The sequence below is a fragment of the Papaver somniferum genome, chromosome 1, assembly GCF_003573695.1.
Source record: "Papaver somniferum cultivar HN1 chromosome 1, ASM357369v1, whole genome shotgun sequence".
Lineage (NCBI taxonomy): Eukaryota > Viridiplantae > Streptophyta > Magnoliopsida > Ranunculales > Papaveraceae > Papaver > Papaver somniferum.
The window spans coordinates 138053835-138065955 of NC_039358.1; positions in this window are offsets into that span (position 1 = coordinate 138053835).

A 12121-nucleotide genomic window follows, 5' to 3' on the forward strand; every position below is an offset into this window, starting at 1 on the left:
TAGGGTGTATAATTGATTTATTAGATCTTCTGGAGTGCACACTAGATTAATTTATTGATCATTCTAATGCTAGTAGAGAGTTGAGCGATCCGTAATAATCGAGCATCCCTTACACAAGTAGAGAATGTGATAACTCGCGAAGGGGATGTGTGGAGAAATCGTGTGAAAATACAACACTATTAGGTGGACCTTGCGCTAATAATCTAACTGCTAGAATCAACTTAAGTTCATATAACTTAAATCTTTCAATTGTATTACACCTTGAGTGCGTTATTACTTGGTAGTTCGTCCGGATAGTGTTAAAGCAATGTTTGGTAGAACTCGCAAGCGTTGTTATCTCAAGTTTGTTTGTCAAGTTTAGTTGATTGAAACTATATACTTTATTTCTAGTCTACTTATAGCTATGTCTCGCATTATGATAGAGGTGTATAGTTAAGCTTTAGCCTTCATGGCGTTCACAAATTGAAGAAGAAGATCTACTGAGAAGCTTGGAGGAACTTCATCAAAAAAAGGTATGTGGAGACTAAAACTTATATATCACTCAGAAGTTTATTCTATTCTATTTCTAAAGAGACGAAGTCGTATAGCTATATATAGACTTTTACATTATACACAATTGAAGTTTCGAGCCGAGTTTATCTCATTTATATATTTCTCAAAATACGTGTTTGAAGCTTTTTGCTTTAGCTAAAGTTCGTCATCTACTTAACGAGTTTAGTTGTAGACAATTCATTTTTAGGAAACTAAATATTAAGTCAAGATGATCATGTGAAAATGACCTTGAACATCTTACATGATTTGTGTGAGACAATCATTTGATGTGAACTTGGAAATTTCGTATTGATTGATTAATCACTTGAAAATTACTTGAAGCTAGTGGTATATGTAAGATTACCATTGTCGTCTTCTAAGGATGTTTCAATGTAAAAATACGAGGGTACCCAAATATGCCTCAATATTTTATTTTGATCACAACCTATACAAGACCCACTGTGTATAAACCTCTTGGAGATACAATCACTCAAGGAATATTTCAACACAGTCCCCACTTGATATAGGGTTAGTCCGAACTGGCCTAACTAGTGAATTAAATATCAAAGGAAAGAGGAGAAAACCAAAACACTTTGTGTGATTGTATATGGATATGAAATCGAGACAATACACCAACAAAGTGATCACTTGATAAAAGGTACGGAAATAACCGAAACCAATGGGATCAATATCAAGTGCCATGTTAACGTACAAAGTGCAATTTACTTTAATTATAATACAACAATTATGATGCGGAAATTAAAAGTAAATGGCACAGCAAAATTTTGTTAACGAGGAAACAACAAATGCAGAAAAACCCCGGGACCTTGTCCAGAATTGAATACTCTCGCTATACAAAATCAAACCAACTTCGTATAGTTGAGACCAGGCAACTAAACCTATAGTTCACCTAGTTATGTCTGTATCCCTGCGCCTCCAACTTGCAGTAAGTCACGCACTTGGAACAATTCCTTTGGTTCGTATTCCAAACAGTAAAGGAATGACAAAAATTTTCGGTAACAAACTTTTTCAACCAAGTGTATGAGTTCGACAAAAGGCTCTTCCGTTTATCCCAATAAACTCCTTTGTCAGGTCCTTAGATCGATTCAATAACAATTACCAAGGTAATTGTCAAGATTTTGCAATCAATACTTTTAATCACAAAGAAACATATTGATTCCGATCTACTCAACTAATCAATCCAATTTATAACAAAGATAAACCGATTATAGTTGGATCCTCTTTACCCGAAACAAGTATTGTGCACACCAAAGATTATGAACCCAAATCAGAAATCTTCTTCGTCTTCAAATCTTCTTAGATCTTCAATAAACACCTGCACACGATCAACTTGAATCTCTTGTGATCAATCACACATAGAACGGAGTCTGTTAACAAGACGTCTTTAGAACTACAACGAGTCTAAAGATCCCCGTCGAAACCTCGATCTAGTTTGAGTGAATCTTATATCAAAAGAGAAGATTCTCAAGCATAAACAAACTAGGTGCAATCAAAGTTCAACAACCGTTAGTCAATCAAATCAATCAAAAACAAAAGATAAACTGCAATTATCTAGTTTCCCACCAACGGTACTAATAGAGCTTCTCAATCCCAAAGAAGTATTTAAACCGAGCGGTCGTAAGAGATTTCGCCTAATTAGGTTACTTTCCTCTCCGAATAGGCGGCTCCACCAGTAACAACACAACTAGGTAGTTTTTTCTGACTCCAAGGATTAGTTTGCTCGAAATGCAAACTTCAATATTTATAGACAAAAGAAGTTTGGACACCAAGGAATTTCCAAAACCAGAAATATTCACAAGATATGCAATACATTACCAAATTCGGTTTCCATAACTCTTGGAAATGTGCTGTCCAAATATTGACCAAAATCTCTTAGAAAATCTCCAACTAGTAAATTCACATTACTAATTTTTATTTTTCAAATATAAAATTAAAAACCTTATTTAAAAGATTCTCAATTTATTTTCGATCCGGAATTCTCCTTTATCTATTAAGGAATATCTTTGAACAATAAAAGATAAGCGTTAGTGCACATGTTCAAAGTATGTCGACATCTTTACTTTGTAAGTACTTACAATCTTGGAATCGATTTTCCACACTTTCAAACAAGTTTAGAATTGGTTCACCTGATTTCCATGAACTACGTGATTGATTATCCTATCAAATCACCAAACATGGGTTTCACGGTTCTAACAAAACAAGTTTCTTTTCTACCTCCATGTGGGTACTAGAATTAGTCACATTAGTTACCAAAACTTGGTTGACTAGGTACTAGGATCGGTTCCCACATATATGGTATCTAACTTGTATTTGGCGCACATGTCTATAAGATCGGTTCCCAATGTCTAAAAACGTGTTGCACATGTTCATAGGATCGGTTCCCAATAACTTGAAACTTGTTGCACCTCTTACAAGGATCGATTCCCCTTTTGTGATCGTTTGCAACTTTTACTAGGATCGGTTCCTCTTTTCCTAGAGTTGGTCATACCAATTACAACAAATCGATCATACCATCTCAGGTGATTACTTAAGATGGGTTCCACTAATAAAAATCATACCAATACAAAAGTCAGGCCTTGTGAATAGTTTTACCAAGAACATAAGCAAGTCATGAGCGGTTATACTTGTTAGAGCACTGCTCGGTCGAACTCGCATACGTTGCTATCTCAAGCATGTTTGTCAATGTTAGTGATCAAAACTATAAGTCTTGATTTCTAGTCTACTATTAGCTAAGTCTCGGACTAGGATAGAAAGTGTAGTTGAGCTCAAGACTCCATGGCGATCATCATACAAAGACGCAGAACTACTCAGGGAACTTGTGGAACTTCATCAACTAAAAGGTATGTGGGGACTTGAACTTATCTATCACTCACAAGTCTATCTACTCTATCTCCTATCTTGAGACAAAAGTCATATTGCTATATAGACATTGATTATACACATTTGCTATTTCGAGCCGAGTTTATCTCTCTTATATATTTATCGAAATATGTGTTGGTAAGCTTTTGCTTTGGCCAAGTTCATCTTTACTAGTGACAAAATTCATATTAAGTTTCAATTACTTGAAAATCGCTTTGACGAAAAATGGTTTGTGAACAACAACTATATAATGTCCTCTAAGAATGTTTTAATGATTGAAATGAGAGTTTAGAATATATAACCTTGGAAGGATATAAACATTGTGTGGTAACACATATGTGTGTAAGTCCTTATTCCTTGAACCAAAGTATGTGTACTTTGCTGCTTAGGAAAACCGGAACTAAAGTCCGCGTACCAGTACGCGCGCTGTCGGAAGTTCACGTCCCGAGAATTTCTGCTGGAGTTTGTGAACTGAAAACAAACTTATTCCGGGTACTTAAGTCTGCGTACCAGTATGCGTACTTAAGTTGGTTATTTTCTAAAAACGGTTATTCGTGAACTTAAAACTTATATAAACTAAGGAATGCATATTTGCAAACCGTGGGTATAAATTTCATGAATTGGTCCGAGTGAATCAAATCGTTTTTTCTTCGATTGTGTCTTGTATACTGTTATAAGATCTAAGTAATTGAAAAACTCTCTAACTAGTTCATTTGGGTCATTTGAACTGTTTATGGTAAAGAAGAATATGGTTGATATGGAAGTGCTCATATGGCTAACCATTTGGTTAACAACCGTTAAACCAACTAAGTGTACATGTTTGGGTACGGTTACACAAACCTAAATAAACATGCATTTCATTTGTGTGTAACAATCTAAGTTCCATCTAACGGCTGAAAGATATTAGCTTGAATCTAATCAGGTTTTCATCTAACGTTGAATATTGAATGCTTTGTTACTAAGATAACATAGATTGCAAACCCTGATTTGAAAGTCTATATAAAGGAGAACTCTAGCAACTGAGAAACCTAATCCCCACACCTCATGGGTGATACTAGTCGTATTAGCTAGAGTCGATTCTCCTTTAACCTTAGATTTCTTCTCGAGACCCTGTATGTTAACGACTTGAAGACTTCATTGGGATTGTGAAGCCAGACCCAACTATTTTCTTTGTAGTTGCGTGATCTGACCTTGCTGTTTCTATCGTATTTGAGTACAATCGTAAGGTTGGCCTGATATTGATTTCTCCGATAGGAAAGATATAAAAGAAGTCACAAACACCTTCGTCTCATTGTTTGTGATTCCACAATATCTTCTTTCGCTAGTCGATTAAGATTATTGTGAGGTGATTGATAATTCTAGGCTGTTATTCGGGAATATAAGTCCAGGTTATCAATTGGTTCCTGTTCACCTTGATTTATCAAAAGACGGAACAAAAACTCGTAGGTGTTTTTTTGGGAGACAGATTTATCTATTACCGTAGACTTTTCTGTGTAATACAGATTTGTTTATTAAAATCTTCGACTTTGGATCGTAGCAACTCTTAGTTGTGAGTGAGATAAGCTAAGGGAATCAAGTGCGTAGTATCCTGCTGAGATCAGAGACGTAAGGAGCGCAACTGTACCTTGGATCAGTGTGAGACTAATTGGGGTTCAACTACAGTCCAGACCGAAGTTATTTTGTAGTAGGCTACTAGTGTCTGTAGCGGCTTAATACAATGTGTGTTCAATCTGGACTAGGTCCAGGGGTTTTTCTGCATTTGCGGTTTCCTCGTTAACAAAACTTCTGGTGTCTGTGTTATTTCTTTTCCGCATTATATTTTGTTATATAATTAAAATATCACAGGTTGTGCGTTGAATCGATCAATTGGGAAATCCAACGTTTGGTTGTTGATTGAAATTGATTGATCCTTGAACATTGGTCTTTGGTACCGTTCAAGTGATTTCTCTTATATTCAATTAGACTCGCAGATTTCTATTTGCTTGAGTAAGTATTGAATCGAGAAAGTGAGATATAACTCTTTGATATATTTTTATTAAGATTGAGTCTGACTGACTAGTTGATTCTCTTAAAAGTATATTGGAGTTAGTCTATATAGATTGCTAAGCGAAATATTGGGTATGGTTGTTAGACCCCCGCTTTTTCAATACTAAAAACACATATTGGTAATTCAAAAGATTTGTAATGAATAACAATACCAATAAGCCTAGTGATTTCCCTTTCGATTCATAAAACAAGTTTATGAATTGTACTTCCTTTAAACGAATGTAAAAACATTGTTTCCTAGGACAAAATATTCACCCATACCCATACATAATCACAATAACATTCATACGATTATGTCGATGTCTTATATACGAAGTTCAAAAGATAAGCGTTATACTTCATATTGTATTCCTTAATACTATGTCTAACTAGAGTATAATCATTCACATCTTCGCACTTATGTTTTCAATATGCACGACTTGAAAGATAAGTTAAGGAATGAAACAGTTCAAGTCAAATATTACTAACCTTAAGTGGAAGGATGATGTCATCGTTGTAGCTCCTTACTTCTTCACATTCTTCAAGTCTTCTCATCATACTTGTAATGTCTCATATCCTAATACTTTCAAGCTAACCTATACGAAGTTGACTCTAGTATATAATCAAGTGACTCTTTAAATAAGTTTTGATTCACTAAAACATAACAACCAAACTTGACATACCAACGCTTGGTGGGTTCAACCGAGCTATGCTCTAACAATCTCCCCCTTTGTCAATTTTATTGACAAAACTCTTACATCATATGGATAAACAAATTACAAGAATTCATTACACGTACGCTTGATTCCCAAATTCAACAACACAATAATCTGTATACATTCAATCCTTTAAATTTCGTTGTTGACATTATAATAACAAAGCTAATACTCTCCCTAAAGGTAAGATAGGTATATTTTCAATCCGCACGTCTTTATATGATATGTTACTCCCCCTTAGTCTATGCTTTACTCTTTCGTTAGATATAACGTTTAAGCACCATTGTCCTTTACCTTAGTGATACCAAATCAATAAAAATCAATATAAGTATCACTTGTTTACTCCACATATTTCTCCCCCTTTTTGTCACAAAATGACAAAGGTACGAGCAAATAAAAAGCAAACCGAAAGGATCTTACAAATCTCACAAGACTTGCAAAACCTATAAGAGTTAAGCACGAGGGTTCCACACACCATTTTTGATAACCAATATCAAAACCGAAACTACAAAGTAATTTTGTTTTGATATGTTACCAAGGAAACAATTACCCGAAGCAATTTTCCCTAATAGTTTAGCAAACCAAAAATCAACTAAGCACCTTAGTTCCTTTTCTAAACCGATTGTACAAATACAACCGCTTGTTCGATAAGACCAAAATGAAGATCAGAATTAACTCTATTTTTCTTATCAGGCTCTAGTTATTCTCATTAATAACATAGACCTTTCATTTTTAAACAAGACACGTACTAGGTTAGTTAACTAGCATTTCGTGTTAAGGAATTAGACTTGAATAACCGAAACCTCCACTTTGATAAGTCTAACTAAGATCAGAATTAACTTAGTTTCTCTTATCCGGAATCGAATTGGACTAAACAATTCATCCCGAAAACTCTTTTGTTAAGCCATAAACAATTCGTACAAACCAAGTAAATCAATTTTCATAATTATTTACCTCAACCGGAAGCAATTGAAACAATATAGACATTAAAGTACCGCAATTGCACCGAAATTTTGTAAGCCTACACAATTGATACCAAACAATAAAGCAAGATAACAATAGTTTTTCTTAACCAGAAACAATTGAATCACACACACATCCATACACAAAAAATGGAATAAAACATCAATTGCGCCGAAGTTTTGTTAAGCAAAAGCAATAAATATATGCAATAAAATCAAGCTTTTCTTAAAAACGATTAACTAACAAAGTCGTTACCTTAAATTTCGCATCCTCTTGTCCAATAATGTTTGCATCTTCCCAGGGAGAATTGATACCGAAATATCACAATTTTGTCATCCTCTTGCAAGAAAAAAGAACAACAACAACCAACCTTTACCAGAGAAAGGTTGAAAACCGGTTTTAACTTATGCATAGCAAAAGTTGAAAACCCCGAAACACATATGCTTTTATGCTAAACCTAACGATTCAACATATTATGAATTTTTCACATATTGTTTCAATCAGAACCCCTCATGATCCTTTGATAAATCCTACCAACATGGGCTAGAACTTAATCCTGCTAAATCAAAAATTCACCCAAACCATAAGGGTTCACACAATATGAGATCGAATATCAAGGTTATGAAAACCGAAATCAAACATCCCATAAACATACATACCAATAAAATAAAGCATTCAAGCATCACAAGAATTATAAACTAATAATTTTATTCAAAAATAAGATAGTTCTATTCAAAATATACCTTATTGAAATAATCAAAAACTAATGTCTATTTTTCCCGACAGATCTTTAAACAGATTATTAAAGATCATCTTCAATGTCCTCGAATTTTTCAGGATCTTCATCAACAACATCTCGAATGATATCTCGGAATCTGCACACAGTACCTTGATTATGTTCACATGCTAAAGCATTAAACTTTCGATTAATATTTCGAGCAGACTCCCTATTACCGATTCCAAGTTTAATCAGCTTTCTTTGGTTACGGATAACAGTTCTTAGTAGTATTGCCTGTCTATGATGAGTTTCAATAGTGCTGAGGAGGACTTGTCGTAGATTGATAATATCAATCTTAGCATCCAGACTGTTTTGGACAAGGAGATGAGTCATATCTTCCTTTTCATTTTCTATATCTTCACAACCAGATTTCTTGAAGGTATCATCAAGATGGACAGTTTCCTTAGAAGTCATTCCACTCAAGGCTTTCAGAAGTTTTGCTTGAGATCTGGTTTGATAATATATCCTTTAGCATAAGTTCTCAGACACGTTGAGTACATATACTTGAGATACCTTTAACACATGCCAAAGATAGATATCAACCTTAAATAAATAATTCTGACAGGATTTGAAAAGATTTTCGCATCTTATGTGTTACTGATTCACAAATTTCTTCGAAAAGAAATTATCTTCTATATTAGTATCAAGAGATACTTATAAGTATGAAACTTATCATGTTTTACACAAGTTGTTTGCAAGAAAACTTTTCTACACATGGAGACAGAATTAAACATCTTCAGGTAGATTGTGTAAAACTCTCTATGTTGAATAAGAGATTATTGACAGGATACATATTGCCCCAGATATATGTGCTTCCTTACATCAGAAGATTGGGCATTGTATGGATGCACATTCCAACGCAATTAAGCGTTGAGGTGAGGATTCCCCTCACTGAATTCCTTTTGAGTAATTTCTTCCTCCTTTCTTTTAGGGACATTATAATGATCCCTTGTGTGGGTTTTGAACCCATCCTCTTCATTAGGAATATTGCGAGATGCTATATCCTTGATTACATCTTGTGCCCAGGATGGTATGTTCCTTGAACTTGAACCCATGTGATCTAGATCTAACATCTGAAAAAGTGATGATGTCTTTTGTTCAAGACATTCTATATGTCCTCTTAAGGTATCCATTCCTTGTCGGAAATGTTTTTCTAAACACTTATCTAGATATACCTTTCGACATGTCAGAAGATCTTCAATAAGGATCTTATTCCTTATTTGTGAATGCTCCAGCGATTGTGTAAGAATTTCACACTCTGTAGTCTGCTGATGAACTTCGTTGCATAGAGCCAATTTTTGTTCCATATAATCTGCCATATTATTTTGAAGACCGAGTGATTCTCGCTTTCCTTCGCAAATTCTTACATTCAATTGAACAATAATCTCTAGGACATCGTCTAGACTGTCAATGGTTTTTTCCTTTTCTGAATAGCTTTTAACATGGTTGAAGAATCTTTCCAACATTTTACGAAAACCAGAACTTGGGAAGGCTAGTGAATCTAATCTCTTTTCAGACGATTTTTCACTAGAGATTGGAGTCGGATCCAAAACATGTTTGAGTTTCGGATTCATTCTTTTCTGATCAGGAACCTGATTCGTAATCAAGTTATTAGTCATAGACTTTTTCTTTGATTTTCGAAAAGACATACGAGACCAATTTCCATTGACCTTCTCTGAGATATTATTCTCATTATCTTGACATACGTTAACCGAGTTCTTCATAAGTTTATCTTTGCTTTTCTTATTTTGACTCATATCTTATAGGTTGGATCGCACCAAACACAGATTCTTAGATCTTTTCGTGTTTGCCTGCTCTGATACCAATTGAAAAGACGAGGGTACCCAAATATGCCTCAATCTTTTATTTTGATCACAACCTATACAAGACCCACTGTGTATAAACCTCTTGGAGATACAATCACTCAAAGAATATTTCAACACAGTGTCCACTTGATATAGGGTTAGTCTGAACTGTCCTAACTCGTGAGTTAAATATCAAAGGGAAGTGGAGAAAACCAATACACTTTGTGTGATTGTCTATGGATATGAAATCGAGACAATACAACAACAAAGTGATCACTTGATAAAAGATATGGAATTAACCGAAACCAATGGGATCAATATCAAGTGCCTTGTTAACGTACAAAGTGCAATTTACTTTAATTATAATAAAACAATTATAATGCGGAAATTAAAAGTAAATGGCACAACAAGATTTTGTTAACAAGGAAACCGCAAATGCAGAAAAACCCCGGGACCTTGTCCAGAATTGAATACTCTCAGGATTAAGCCGCTATACAAAATCAAACCAACTTCGTATAGTTGAGACCAAGCAAATAAACCTATAGTTCACCTAGTTTCGTATGTATCCATGCACCTCCAACTTTCAGTAAGTCACGCACTTGGAACAATTCCTTTGGTTCGTATTCCAAACAGTAAAGGAACGAAAAATCTGTTCGGTAACAACTCATTTCAACCAAGTGATATGAGTTCTACAAAAGGCTCTTCCGTTTATCCCAATAAACTCCTTTGTCAGGTCCTTAGATATATCCAATAACAATTACCAAAGTAATTGTCAAGATTTTGCAATCAATACTTTTAGTCACAAAGAAATGTATTGATGTCGATCTACTCAACTAATCAATCCAATCTATCACAAAGATAAACCGATTATAGTTGTATCCTCTTTACCCGAAACAAGTATTGTGCACACCAAAGATTATGAACCCAAATCAGAAATCTTCTTCGTCTTCAAATCTTCTTTGATCTTCAATAAACACCTGCACACAATCAACTTGAATCTCTTGTGATCAATCACACACATAACGGAGTCTGTTAACAATGGATTATCACAAGACGTCTTTAGAACTCCAAACAGTCTAAAGATCCCCGTTGAAACTTCGATCTAGTTTGAGTGAATCTTATATCAGAAGAGAAGATTCTCAAGCATGAACAAACTAGGTTCAATCAAATTTCAACAACCGTTAGTCAATCAAAACAATCGAAAACAAAATATAAACTGCAATTATCTAGTTTCCCACCAACGGTACTAATAGAGATTCTCAATCCCAAAGAAGTCTTTAAATCGAACGGCCATAAGAGATTTCGCCTAATTAGGTTACTTTCCTCTCCGAATATGCGGCTCCACCTGTAACAACACACTAGGTAGTTTTGCTGGCTCTGAGGATTAGTTTGCTCGAAATGCAAACTTCAATATTTATAGACCAAAGAAGTTTGGACACCAAGGAATTTCCAAAACCGAAAATATTCTCAAGATATGTAATATATTACCAAATTCAGTTTCCATAATTCCTGGAAATGCACTGTCCAAATATTGACCGAAATCTCTTAGAAAATCTCCAACTAGTAAATGCACATTACAAATTTTTATTTTTCCAAATATAAAATTAAAAACCTTAATTAAAAGATTCTCAATTTATTTTCGATTCTGGATTCTCCTTTAGATATTAAGGAATATCTTTGAACAATAAAAGATAAGCGTTACTGCACATGTTCAAAGTATGTCGACATATTTACTTTGTAAGTCCTTTTTCATACTTACAATCTTGGAATCGATTTGCCACACTTCCAAACAAGTTTAGAGTTGGTTCATCTGACTTCCAAGAACTACGTGTTGTGTATCCTATCAAATCACCAAACATGGGTTTCACGGTTCTACCAAAACAAGTTTCGGTTCTACCTCCATGTGGGTACTAGAATTAGTCACACTAGTTACCAAAACTTGGTTGACTAGGTACTAGGTTCGGTTCCCACATATATCTGGTATCTAACTTGTATTTGGTGCACATGTCCATAGGATCGGTTCCCAGTGTCTAAAAATGTGTTGCACATGTTCATAGGATCGGTTCCCAATAACTAGAAACTTGTTGCACCTCTTACAAGGATCGATTCCCCTTTTGTGATCGGTTGCACCTCTTACAAGGAACTGTTCCCCTTTGCCTAGAGTTGGTCATACCAATTATAACAAATCGATCATACCATCTCAGGTGATTACTTAAGATCAGTTTCAATAATAAAAGTCATACCAATACAAAAGTCAGGCCTTGTGAATAATTTTACCAAGAACATAAGCAAGTCATGGGCGGTTATACTAAGCACACATATGGGTAATTCAAAAGATTTGCAATGAATAACAATACCAATAAGCCTAGCGATTTCCCTTTCGATTCATAAAACAAGTTTATGAATTGTACTTCCTTTAAATG